Source organism: Mytilus galloprovincialis, chromosome 8 (genome assembly GCF_965363235.1).
Source record: "Mytilus galloprovincialis chromosome 8, xbMytGall1.hap1.1, whole genome shotgun sequence".
Taxonomy (NCBI): domain Eukaryota; kingdom Metazoa; phylum Mollusca; class Bivalvia; order Mytilida; family Mytilidae; genus Mytilus; species Mytilus galloprovincialis.
The window spans coordinates 21,575,979-21,589,433 of record NC_134845.1 but is presented as its reverse complement, the minus strand read 5'-3'; the positions used below and the strand labels follow the sequence as shown (position 1 = coordinate 21,589,433).

Below are 13,455 nucleotides of genomic sequence, written 5' to 3'. Positions count from 1 at the left end.
CTATCATTAATTGTGTAAATAATAAAAAGAAAAAAATCATGACAAATTAGCGCTTCTAGAAAATGACAGGAACTTAACACCAGAATATTAGACAGTACGTCCTATTGACCATTGTATGATAGTTGTGTACCAGCCTTGGATATCACTGGTCATTCTTTCCTATTATGACTAATTTTATTACGCAAATTTCATGATTTTATGAAAAAAATATTGAGGTAGTACCTTGAGCTAAAGTATTGAAATAACATCACAGATATATTGTTTCAAATAAAATTAGTTGAAATGATGAATTACTTCTCAAGTTTGGATATTTTTTTTATTAACAAAGATTTCTTTTAATTTAATTTTATCGCAAGTTATAATAAGAAATTTCATATTTTGTTAATGATTGTAATTTAAGATGATGATTATGACTTTTTTTAGCCAAAAACCAAATGTCCTTTTAAGATTTGTTATAACTAAGGACATCATCTCATGTATAGCATAGTGGTTTGAAATTCTACTTAAGAAAAAAAAATTGTATCTTAAAATACAAAGAGCTGTATAGTTTCTGTTGGTTGTTGTTGCTAAAAATAGCTGACAGCGACAGATGCTATATTATATTAATTAAAAGATATCTTGATATAACTTAGGTTTACAAATTTACCATTGCAATTGTAAGTTTAAAGTAATATATGTATTCAGAGGGCATATTTTGCAGGAAGTACAGAAATGTTTCCTGCTTAGAAATGTACTTAATGCCTATTAATTTTAATTGCTTACAACTTATATTAATAAGCATTAAAAAGATAACCAATTTTGGCTGTTTTCTGCTCTTTGGTCCGATTGTTGTCTTTTTGACATATTCCCCATCTCCATTCTCAATTTTATCTATCCCCATATTATTTAAAAGATTTGTTACAACACCACATATTATTGTTTTATCCAATTGCATATAGTTACACATTTTAAATTATCAACTCAATATAAGTTTTCATATTTAAATATATTACAATTTAACTTCCAGACATTTATGATTTTTTTTAAAACTTGTATGTGAAATATATAAATATTTATATGGTAATTTTGTAATTAAGGAAATTATGGTACCATAAAGTACTCTTTCATTGTTAATTACCTTAATTTGTAAAGAGATCAAAGGAGTTCATTTAAGTAATGTTTAGTGAGAAGTTTTTTTGTCAAATGAAGAATGTCTTTATAGATAGACAGTGGTTTCATTATTGTGTCTCACAACCTCACAATTTGATAATCATGTTGTCAAAGTTTGATGATATGTTGAGGGTTGTGAAATAAAAGATGGCTGACATCCTAACCAAAATACCAAACCGTTTTGAAGAGGTTCTTGTCATAAATTAAAAAAGAAATGAACACAAAGAGGAAAAAAACCCACTTATTTAAAACAATTGAAGTTATAAGATGAGAATACAATAGAGTATGGCTTAAATATCCTCTTGCATTGTATAAGATAAAATTGATGCACTGAAAAAATAGTTAATTGTTATATTCTTTTCTGCTTTCCAACATGAAGGTTATGGTTTGATAGTATTAGATAACAAATCATTTATGTAATGTTGAAGTATACAAATAATTATGATAAACCAATGAAAGTCAGGTTATGTATCTGTTTTTGCCAAATAGGTTTTTAATGTGACAAAAACTAAAGCGATATGTAAAAGCATCTTTGAAAGCTAATCAACCTATCTGTGCATGTATTTTCTAAATAGTAACATATTTTTTTTACCCCTGAACTCATGTCTATTTTGCACATCTTCAAAGGCTTGATGAAAACATTTTAGCAGCAATTGATGATGTTATCACCAACTTATTATATCTACATGATGTAAGAATTAGATCTGGTATCAAATAATGTTCTCTGATCAAATAAAATCTTTATTATAACTGCAGAAACAGTATGAATCACACGCCACTAATCTCTTGGAATAGGTTTTCTGAGAGCCTTTTTGGTACCTTTGGTTATAGTTGCCTGGCTTATGTTGTTAATTAAGAGAAGCTTCTTTTATCATTCATAATCCAAACACCTGGTTAGAAAAAGCCACAAGGTTCAACTGATTTACACCTTGTTTAAAGACAACGTCTTGGCACATTGGTTTGTTTTTATGAATCCTTCAAAAGAAAAAAAGAAAAAAAATTCAAACTTTGAAAATAAACATCACTTGTTATTTAATGATTACAAGATTGTTTTAAATAAATTTCAATTTTTTTACCACTTTATTGCTATCATTTTCTCTGTGAGATTTATTATTGACACATTATGTGATAGAAAGAAAAAGTAAGACATTTTTTATTGATTCCCAAAATACATTGAAAACGTGGTTACTGATTTCAGCTATTGAAATATAATCAAAAATCAAGGTTCTTAATTTTTTGTAAATTTTCCAAACTTAAATTTATCAAGTTTAAGTTTTGGTAAGTTGCCACTATTTGAAGATCAATTATTACTGTTTTATGTGAGAATTTGTTTGAAGTTTTGATGGGAAAGTTTATAACAACTTTTGCTTAAAAGTAAATTGACTCTGCATTATGAATTTTTAATGTTTGATTTTTTTTTTTAAATTAACTGCATTTTGTGAAGTACTTTCAACTTGTTGTTAAATTCAATGAGCAGCAAGTGAGTCGGTTCATTCCACAAAAAAAAAATTGCAAGTCATGAATATGTCAGGATAAAATCATTCATTTAAATTTTGTCTTTAAGATTTTTTGTAAAAAGAGCCACAGAGTACCCTAAAAGATAGGTATGTGTTCATAGACAAAAATGAACAATGAATTGTTTTACATTGTTTTATCAGGGCCTTTTATAGCTGACTATGCAGTATGGGCTTTGCTCATTGTTGAAGGCCGTACGGTGACCTATAGTTGTTAATGTCTGTATCATTTTGGTCTTTTGTGGATAGTTGTCTCATTGGCAATCATACCACATCTTCTTTTTTATATTATATGCTTATATCGATGCTTAAAATGTAGATTGGTCCTCGTCTTTGGAAACTACTGATTCTATAATCTCTTTTACCAATTAAATTTGGTTTGTTGAGAAGTCAGATTGAGTTTGAACATGGATTGAAACATTTAGATATTGCAAGGGGCTCAATATGGAATTGCTTTTTATTCCATATTGAGCCCCTTGTTTAAAAATTTTATGTAAAAAAAAACCTGTTTTATTAGAAATTTCATGACAACCCATATCTATATTCAAGTCCAGTAATTATCAATATCTTTGTGACCACACAGTCATTTAAAACCACATGCTAAACTGTCCATAATTGACTTAATGATTGTGTAAGAACTTGTAAAAGATGAAATTTAAGTAGAAAAGTTGCATGGTTTTATCTAACCAAAAATATTTGTTATCAATATAAAAATAATCATTATTTGTATGGTTGGCAAATGACATAATGAGTCTACTATCAGAACTTGTTAGTAAGCTGGAGTTATTGATAACAATAAACATTAAACATAGGGAGATTTGAGAGGTGTCATTGCCAACATAAATATCTCTGCCGATCAGAAAATAAGTTATCAGAGGGTTGCCAGTGCTAGCTAGGTACAGCACTTTGTATGCCCTGTGATCATACCATAAGCTGTTAGATGTAGTCACACTTTCTGTGAGCATGGCATGCTTCTGTGGTCATACTGGTTTGGTCTGTCACAGGTAAGCATAGCATCGGAAGGTAGTTGAGCTTAACCATGTATTAAGAGCTAGTATAATTTGTGTGTTCTGATTTGTTACTGTTTGTACATGCTGATTTATCATCAGGTGCTTAATGATCATACTGGGCATTTGAAAGGAGTATGATTGTTCACCATGTATTTGTGAACCTTTTGGTGCTATTGGAAAGGAGCTGTTAAATTAGGATATTTTGTAATGCTCTTGGCATTATTTTTGAGAACATGATTATGCAACAATTCCTGTTGCATGCCACACTGTCTATATCTATCAATTGGAGTCCAAAGTTTCCTTCCTCCATTTCAGTTAACTCCCTTTTCACATTTTATCACTTATCTAATGTATAATTGTATAATTTGTTTGCCTCATTTATATCTTATATTGTCTGTGTTCTGTAAATTAATACCGTTTCTTCATCACATGAATTAACAACAAAATATAAACAAACAACACTGTATATAAAAGAACAAGTCTAATCTGGTGTATATATGTGATGTTTGGTCTCCTTGAGTATAACCCACATCTTCTTTTATGGATAAATTAAACCCTGAGTGTAACAGATCAGTCTAGACATCATGAGATGATTTCCAAGCCTCTTGTGACAAGTCTTCACACAACCTACAATCTAGATCAATACCTAGCTATTGTGACAGGGTGACCAGAAGGTTGACCAGACATTAGTCAGTAATTGGAGAAAAATGACCTGATGACTTTTGTCTCCTTGACCAGTTCAGTTTACCTGTTTTCACCTGTAGAATTGATTAGCTGCCAATACACATCAGATGATAGATCTAACACCTTTATCTGGTTACAAAGGTTTTACAGGTTATTGATATTTTACAACTATTGGAATCTTTTATGTGAAATTGTCTTTGAGCTATGCAGGAAACGCAACAGAAAAACAGCTGAGTGAAACAAAAGGTGAACTAGCTCCTACTGTAGGAACTAAGTTATATGGTCATACTTGCTGTTTTATATTGTTTTGTATACATGAAAATGTAACTTTCATTGATAGATAACACCACATATTTATAAATATTAGAGGTTCCCGGTTAATATTCAATGTAACAAGGCTTTAAGTTGATGGCCCCACATCTTATAATTGGGATACCCTTCGTGTCCATATTCATGTGTGTATCTGTGAGTTTCTTTTAGAAATTTTCATTTCATTATGCTAAAGGTCAAGTTCATATCATAGGTCTATTTGACCACCTTTACATGCTGTATTTTTGCCCACAATTTATATCACACTGATGTACTCTGATGTATGATCAAGGAAATTGGCATGTTGAGTTTGCTGTTAAGTCTGAGTTGGTCCTTGGGAGTAAAATGGTCAATATAATACTTCCATGATAGGTCAGATTCAAGTTTCTTTGTTAGAAATTCATTTCTTTTGTACTGTATTCCAGTTACACTTTGATGAAAAGGTTACAGTCAAATACACATCAGTAGGTCAGATTTGACTAAATTTTTACGATTTATTGCCTTTGGTTCAAGTTTACTTCTTTCAAGTCCATATTTTTTGTACTGTACTAGTATATGATGTATGAGCATCTCACATGCAGATGCAATTTGTTGTATCAATTGATCAAAAGGAATAAGTAGGCCTAAGTTTGACCTTTTCTTGTTTAAATAATAACTAACATTGCACCTACAGTTGATTTTATGATTAATTTACATGTACTGAATGATGTATGGTTTGGAGCTACATACACTGCAGTATATGACCATAGTTTTATGTAACTAATGTGATTGTACTATATTATAGTACATTTGTATAGATTGACTACAGTTCTACATGGTTGTTGAGAAACACACAAACTTATTACCTGACGTTGTGCAGACATGGTTAAGGAAATTCTTTTGTAACTCTGTTCTATTTATGTTGTTGTTACTTTATACCTCAATGTTGCCACTTCAATACAAATATGCAGCTTGTGACTATTGTTTCCTTCACAATATGGGTGGTTCTTTATTGTCCTGAACATGCATAAAGTATTTTCCACTGGACACTATGCCACCTGTTTTAACAACCAGTTAATGAATCGACTAGGATGGGGCTCCTGTTGTATTGTATTTTATTTGAAAAAGGAAAGGATGAAATGGAGATGTTAGATGTGGGTTAATAAGATAACACAACAACAATCCAAGACACAAAAACCACAAGACGTTGATCTTATTGTCAACATATAAAGTAAAGAAATAAAGGATTATGGCAAGCTGTAATGTTTAGAGTATAAAATCCTGGTTTTTGAGGTCCATGAGTTACTAAGTTTGGCACTAAATGTTGATTGCTGATTGAAATTCTCTTACAAATCAACTTCTTGCTTCCTTTATTTTGATTGGATATTTAATATCAACTGAATTCAACATATTTTTCTTAGATCATATATAGGAATTCAACATCAGTACTTTACAAAATACAAGTGGTTGATCCACAATAGCCTCTCTCCTTTGTTGATGGTAAAATAATTCATCAAAGGTTACAGTACTACCAAATATCTAACAGTTATCCTTGGTTTAAGTAGAACATTGTCATTTTAAATAAAGGTGTGAGAATAATTGATCTCTCTGTTCTGAACATGTGTTTGTAAGATTGCTACACAAGATGGAAGTACTAGAGATTGTAATTATCAATCATTGTATTCTTCAAGTTACAAGTATCTCTAGCAATCCTTTTAGTGCTTCTAATTTTCTCTGTAGTTGGTTCTGAAATTTCTGAAAATGATAACTTAAATAACAAATAGTTGTCCAATTTGTTTATAATAATTTCTACTTCAACATAATTGATTTATAATAGGTAATATTGGTCTTGTCATAATGATAATCGAATAAACACTTGTCCACATTATATCAGTTATGCTGCATACATTAATACATGTGGGGAAAAAACATACACATTCAGATTTTGCATGTTTTACTCTAGACTTAATTGTTACATGTCCCTTCCTAATTATGTTTTTTCTTTTTTTTTCAATTTTGCCCCTTTAATGATTTTACTGCTATAACTAGGATACTGACATCTGCAGGAGAAAGCCTTTCTCCAAGGGCAATCAGTAGGCAGCAATTGGCACTTATCAGTAAACATATAAATTAGTAAGAGAGAAATAATAGAAAGGAAATTGTAGCAAGTCTAGTTTTACTCTATTTGAAGGTTATATCAAAGTATTATACATGCTTTAAATACAGCCATAGGAAAATCTTTTGAATAAAACTAATTTCCCACATTTAATTAATAGAAAATCTTTGAAATTTGTTTCCTACTCTCTGGATTGCAAACATAGAATTATTAACAAAGTAAACAAAGAAATATTTTATGATGGAAGAGGATTGAGTTCAGCATTAAAAACTAAGATCCAGACTGTGTATGGTTTTCTCTTTAGAAACGCTGTGTTAGCCTTAAGATTAAGAAGAACATCTGTATAGTTCGATAGCCGTTTTCTCCGTGTTGTGCTTCTGGGTAATCATGTTTTTTTTGTTCTGTCAATCTTGACAAATCGCTCCCAATATCAAATTAAAAGAGGCCAATGTTGTGTAATTAATCTAAACCTAATTAGCGTTTAAATTATGGTTCACTAAAAAAAAGTAGAATTTCTCAAGTTGATTATCGAAATAGCAGGAAGAAAAAATAAAACATTCTGATTTATTGAATAAAAATTAAGAGTTCATATTAGTACAGATATTTATGTGTATCAGCATAAAAAACTGAAAGCTGCCAATTTTTTGTAGCCTCACTTTGAAAAAGACTTCCCCATTTCCATTCTCAATTTTATTATAATGTAATTTTGATTAAAATTTTAAACAGAAGCAGCTCTCATAGATCAAAGTGTACAAATAATTTAAGTTTATGATTTTCACTTCATAATGTAGAGTTTTAACGACCCCTGACAGGAATTAGATAATAAAACTACGATTTTCTCAGTTATTATCAGAGACCCTCACAGGTGCTGTATGTACCTGTAGTTTTATGATCGGTTTTAATAGTCTCATTATTTTGCAGTTCTTTTTAGATTCTGTTGTAACATACCACTTGATACCATCAAATATTAACAGTACAATTGATTTCATTATATTGAAATTCATTCTGCAGAAATCATGCAGCAGACCTCCACGATTATTTAATAACTCTTTAATTGCATGGTTTACATCATACTATTAATCCTACTTACATAACACAAGCTTAAAAGCAACAGTTAAAACATTTGATGCATTCAAGGAACTTTGCTTAATTGTACATCAACTTTAACAGACTTCATTTCAACTGCAAGAGTAAGAAAATAGTTCCATAAAAAAATCTGTAAGTACTGTTAAAATGAGCCTATTGATAGGCTTCTGCCCATATGTTTATAACATGTGGACTAAATGTAAATTTAGGTTAACTAAGAATAGCAAGACAAGATTATATATCCCTTAGTCATAATCATCTTATGCATATTTACTATAAGTTCACTGCAATGAAATTTGTAAGTATGGATACATTAATGATTAAATAATGTGTACTCCTCCTCATTTAAAGCCTGGTGAGGTTTTTATTTTCATTTTCATGAATGAAAACAGGTGCCCCCTTACACCTGCTTGTCTTGAATGTACATAGTATCAATATTTCATTTAGCTAAATAAATAGTTATGTAAACTGAAGGTGATAACATTTCATTTTAACAGGTGCATTTTAATGACATCAATTAAAGTTTGTTGAAAATTATAAATTAGATTTAGATACTGACATCTTTTTAAAGTGCAGATATATAACATCTTTTAAAATCTAATTTTATACTCTCCTAGTTTTTAGCATGCCTCTGAAAATTACATAATTGCGGTCAAGTAGAAATGAAATCTGAGTCATGTCCCCTTCTTGAAAAGTGCATCTTCAAAATCCATTTTCGTAATCTCCTAGTTTTTGCATTTTTTTGGTATACCTCAGGCTTTGAAAATTACATAATTGTGGTTTGACCATCAAGTAAATGAAATCATCTATAACTGATAGGGAAATATGCCATTAGCAGAAATATAATTGATCATTTATGTCTATAAAAATGGTGTGTTATTTCCTTTTCCTATATATGGTGATTTCACTCTTGTACTAAATGTAGCCATCTAGAGGATAAATTAATTCCCTATTTAGACGTCTGAGTGTGATTAGTACATTTTAACAGATATCTTGGTTTGTTTTTCTGGGAAAAACCAGACAATATTTTGTAACAAGAATACAGCTGCAGGAATTTTCCAAATGGATTTTCCTAATTATTGTAGAAACATCAGACAAATTACATAAAGAGATATATAGCTTGTTGTGAAACCCTAAGACTATCTAAAGATCAACTTATTTTCTATATTTCTTTTTTATTAGTAAGCTGTAAAAGCAATGATACTGTCAGCATTAATTTTCCTCCAAAAAATATTGTAAAAAATCTGGTATGAACCAACCAGAGAGCAATATATTACAAACTTTGCATAACCTAAATATATAAATATGAAAGTGTACAAACACTGGTAATTGCTCTCATGATGTGATAGGGTTCAACAAATCTTTCCAAGGTCTTCCATCAGAACACATTTTAAAGTCATCATGCACAAAATACACGGTTTTCAGTTATTTTTCTTTCCTTTTTTTACCTGACATATGTTGCTGTTTAAGTTCACTGTAATGGCTTCCACATTGCTTGCAATATTTGTGAAGAACAAACAAAATCCACCACAAGACAGTATGCAGAAACCAAAAAAAGCGTATATTGCTAATGAACAGAGACCAATAGAGTACATGGATGCATTACAACTATAGGTGATCATACGTGTAGCATTTAACAATGAGCAAAATCCAAAGTGTATATATATATAGCAAGAAATTACATGTCATAGAGACCCAAAATAGGAAACTGTCATTCAAACAAGAAAACCAAAAGACAGCTGTTATAGGCTAAAACAATAATTGGAAAAAAAATATGACACACAGTAACAAAAAAACAGACTTAAAATGTACAGACATATAAAGAATGGTGTGGTTAAACATGTTTGTGAGTGTTCAATCTTTCTCATATCCTTGAAAAATTGTTATAATCTTGTTTGTCAACTGATTATAGAACTTCAGACTCTTTTACTGTGTCATGCAATTAAATGATACTGTTCCAAGACACATGCCTGTTGCAGTATTTGTTGAATTTCATATAGTATACTGCTTTATTGAGTGAAAAGGGTTGTACTGCATGATACGGACCTGATCATTCTGTAAGGAGAAGGCTTTTTTAATTCATATTTGAAAGTTTCCAGTAACTTTCAAAATTTAGAACCACCTTAAAAGTATTGTTTGGAGTGAGATATTGAGTAATCTCTAATTATAATTTCATACGATTTTAGTTTCAAGTGACTCTATCCTATTATCTTTTATTATCAGGTTAAGCTCGTAACATGATAAAAAAATTACCTTAACCTCAATTCATAGCTCATAGTAGGTGTATTAGATCAATTAGGCAGGTTATATTTACTCAATATATTGAAACAGGTTTAGTTTATCTAATCATATTATTATTACACAGAATTATGAGCAATCCTATTACAACTGATTAGAATTATGCAAATTTAATGTTACATTGATTATTAGCTATTAAATTTATTATGTAATAAATAAAGGTTAGGCTATTGTCACTCTAACACAAAGGTGAGGGCTATTGTCACTAACTGTATTTGTCATTGGCTATAACAATAGTGTTTGTATTACATTACATAAGTCAAGCTACTTTGGGAAAACAATGGAATAGGATTTTAGTAAAGATTATGACAGTATTATATTTTTAATTGCGAACCATTGTGAATAACTGTTAATATTTCTGATAAAAGTGGGATAAACTCTGAAGTCTGCATTTTCAGTGAATTATATCTGCTGGCAATTGGTCTGATAATATATGTATTAAAATATTGGTCCCCAATTTGACTTCATTTGGAAAAAAAAATGAAATTAGAACAAAGTTATTTTCTTCTATGATTTATTTTTATTCAAACACAATTCTATTCTTATTCTGTTCATTGTTTATAGTTTGTGGTTCAACTCCCATCTCAACTTAGGCTATGATTGCCTAATATTCTTGCAAAGATCTGTGGTTCTAACATTCTCTATATGGTACTTTAGTTTCCTCTATCTTTATATTCTATTCGTCTATATTGGCCAATGTGCATCAGAGAGTGCTGAAATGGCTTTGAACACCAACAACCAATCAATTAACAAATAGATAAGTCTTCTGTTTATTTTCTGCAATGTTTTTCTAATAATTAGGTCATGAATATATGCACTTTTCATATTTATGCTATTTTAAATGCAGCACAATGAAAATAAACATCACATAATGATGAATTATTATTGTTAAGTTTAAAGTGTCGTTCAAAGCATAATTTGTGACTAAAATATGTAAATTTTACAAGTAAATTAAGAATTTGTATGAAGAATAACATTACTAGCATTCTTAAAGTGATTTTTATTATGAATTATACAGCCTGACATATCTTTGTAGCCATTGTTTACACTTTTGAGAGATTTTTTTTATTGTCTATTAATTGTGACTGGTTGTTGTCTGGTATGTTTATCTCTTTCTAATTACCCTATAGACTTGTATAAAGCAATAGGCTATTAATTTCAGATTTTATAAGGTAATGAACAAAAAGTCACAAATGATAGTTCTCACGATGGAGTCAGTTTTCATGAAAAAATAAGAAGTGACAGTTATGTAATAATTTTATATTATCTCCCTTGAATGAATAAGCATAAAAGATATTTAATTTAGTAAACACTGTAGGAGTGAGAATACTTTGACTTACTTTTAAGATATCATATTATATATTATTACATGATAATAAACAACTTGGGGTGCTAAGAGAAAAAAATATAAGCAAAGGATTAAAGATAAAGTACTTTCATCTCGGAACCCCTGTACTTTAACAGTGATGTTGATGGGCACCATAAGTTAGACAGACCATTTGAGGGCTGTGTAGGGCCAGTCAAGGTCGTTTAAACTTCCATCATCACCAAGTTAGAGCAAATTATTTACTTTTTATGCCCCACCTACGATAGTCTGGTCTGTGCCTCCGTTCGTCCCTCTGTCTGTCCGTCCGTCCGTCTGTGCCTCCGTTCGTCCGTCCGCTTCAGGTTAAAGTTTTTGGTCAAGGTAGTTTTTGAAGAAGTTGAAGTCCAATCAACTTGAAACTTAGTACACTTGTTCCCCATGATATGATCTTTCTAATTTTAATGCCAAATTATAGTTTTGACCCCAATTTCATGGTCCACTGAACATAGAAAATGATAGTGCGAAGTTCAGTTTAAAGTTTTTGGTCAAGGTAGTTTTTGATGAAGTTAAAGTTACATCAACTTGAAACTTAGTACACATGTTCCCTATGATATGATCTTTCTAATTTTAATTCCAAATTAAAGTTTTGACCCCAATTTCACGGTCCACTGAACATAGAAAATGATAGTGCGAGTGGGGCATTCGTGTACTATGGACACATTCTTGTTAATGACTGCATTTAAATCTTTGTTTATTAATGTGGATTTGAAATACTTTGATTAAAAATGTATTTATTTACAAAGTGTGTTAAGATCTGAGACCTTTTAAAACATTGTTTTGGGGACTTTAATTTTTTTTTTATTGAAGACTGCGGCAGACCTTCAAGATATATTCTGCTTCTTTAAGAATTCACCCTTTGCCAGCGGCCCATGCACCAGTCAAGGCTTGGTAAATTTTGATCGGGACTGCAAGAATTTCTACTATGGGCTTATAATTGGTTTCTCATTCATGTTCTAGATTCCTCTGTTATTCATATTTAACTTAATGATAAGGCACTGGTCATTTTAATTATATGAATTTGCTTGCTCAGCATTGACCTATTTTGTGACTATGTATACAGTTGATTTATATGAAATTGTGTATGAAAAGTGCTTGTTATGGGATTAAGATTTCACTAAGATCCTTCACACCTCCTTTTACACAGTGGGTGGTGTAAAATAATGTTTTATATATGGTAATATGTATCCTGTGCTTTGTTAAAAAGAAATCGGAGAAACTTATATTAGTGATACATTGTATATGAATCAAGTATACAATGTTACAAAATGTTTTTCACTCAGGTGCAAATTATAAGTTCTCATCTATGTTTTACCCTTAACGAATCTTTTTACATATATATAGACTAGGTTTCTGTTTCTTGAAGGTCATTCGTTGATAGTGGTCAAGACAATGCACACAAAATTATAATTTTCTACAGAATTTTATTAATAATTTCGGTTTAAAATTTATGTGACGACTAATCTCATAAAATATGTCTTTATGTCTAATTTGAATAAAGCCTTGGTTTGTCATTGCACTCATTTGTCAATGCTAAACAAAGACTGAAGTGACAGTTAGTAGCTGTAGTGGGGGTCGGAAGGTTTTACCTCAGTTTACCCCCCACTGGTATAGGTAAAAACCAAGCACCTGTCAAATAGATAGATTTTATTGAAAGGTATTATACTACTTTACTTTTCAATAGATTTCTGTTTTATATTTCTGCATATGTCATGTTCAATTTCATAATTCTTCTATTGGTATTGACATTTTGACAAAGTTTAAAATCATAGATTAGGAACACCTTCAAGTCCATGATATACATTAATATGAAGTTTTTGCTTGAACTGGGACACACATTTTTTTATCTCTTTATTTTTAGATCTTTCTGTAATTGACTTGATTTGATCAGATTTCCAGTGAATTTAATCCTGATTCATACTATTTGTTCATGTAGTAATTTCTGGT

General features: G+C 30.4%; 1 protein-coding gene across 10 annotated transcripts in view; it reads left to right on the top strand.

Annotated features, from left to right (window-relative positions):
* LOC143085318 (protocadherin Fat 1-like) overlaps positions 1-13,455 on the top strand; it is a 119,457-nt gene that overhangs the window by 31,706 nt on the left and 74,296 nt on the right. The window lies entirely within an intron of this gene.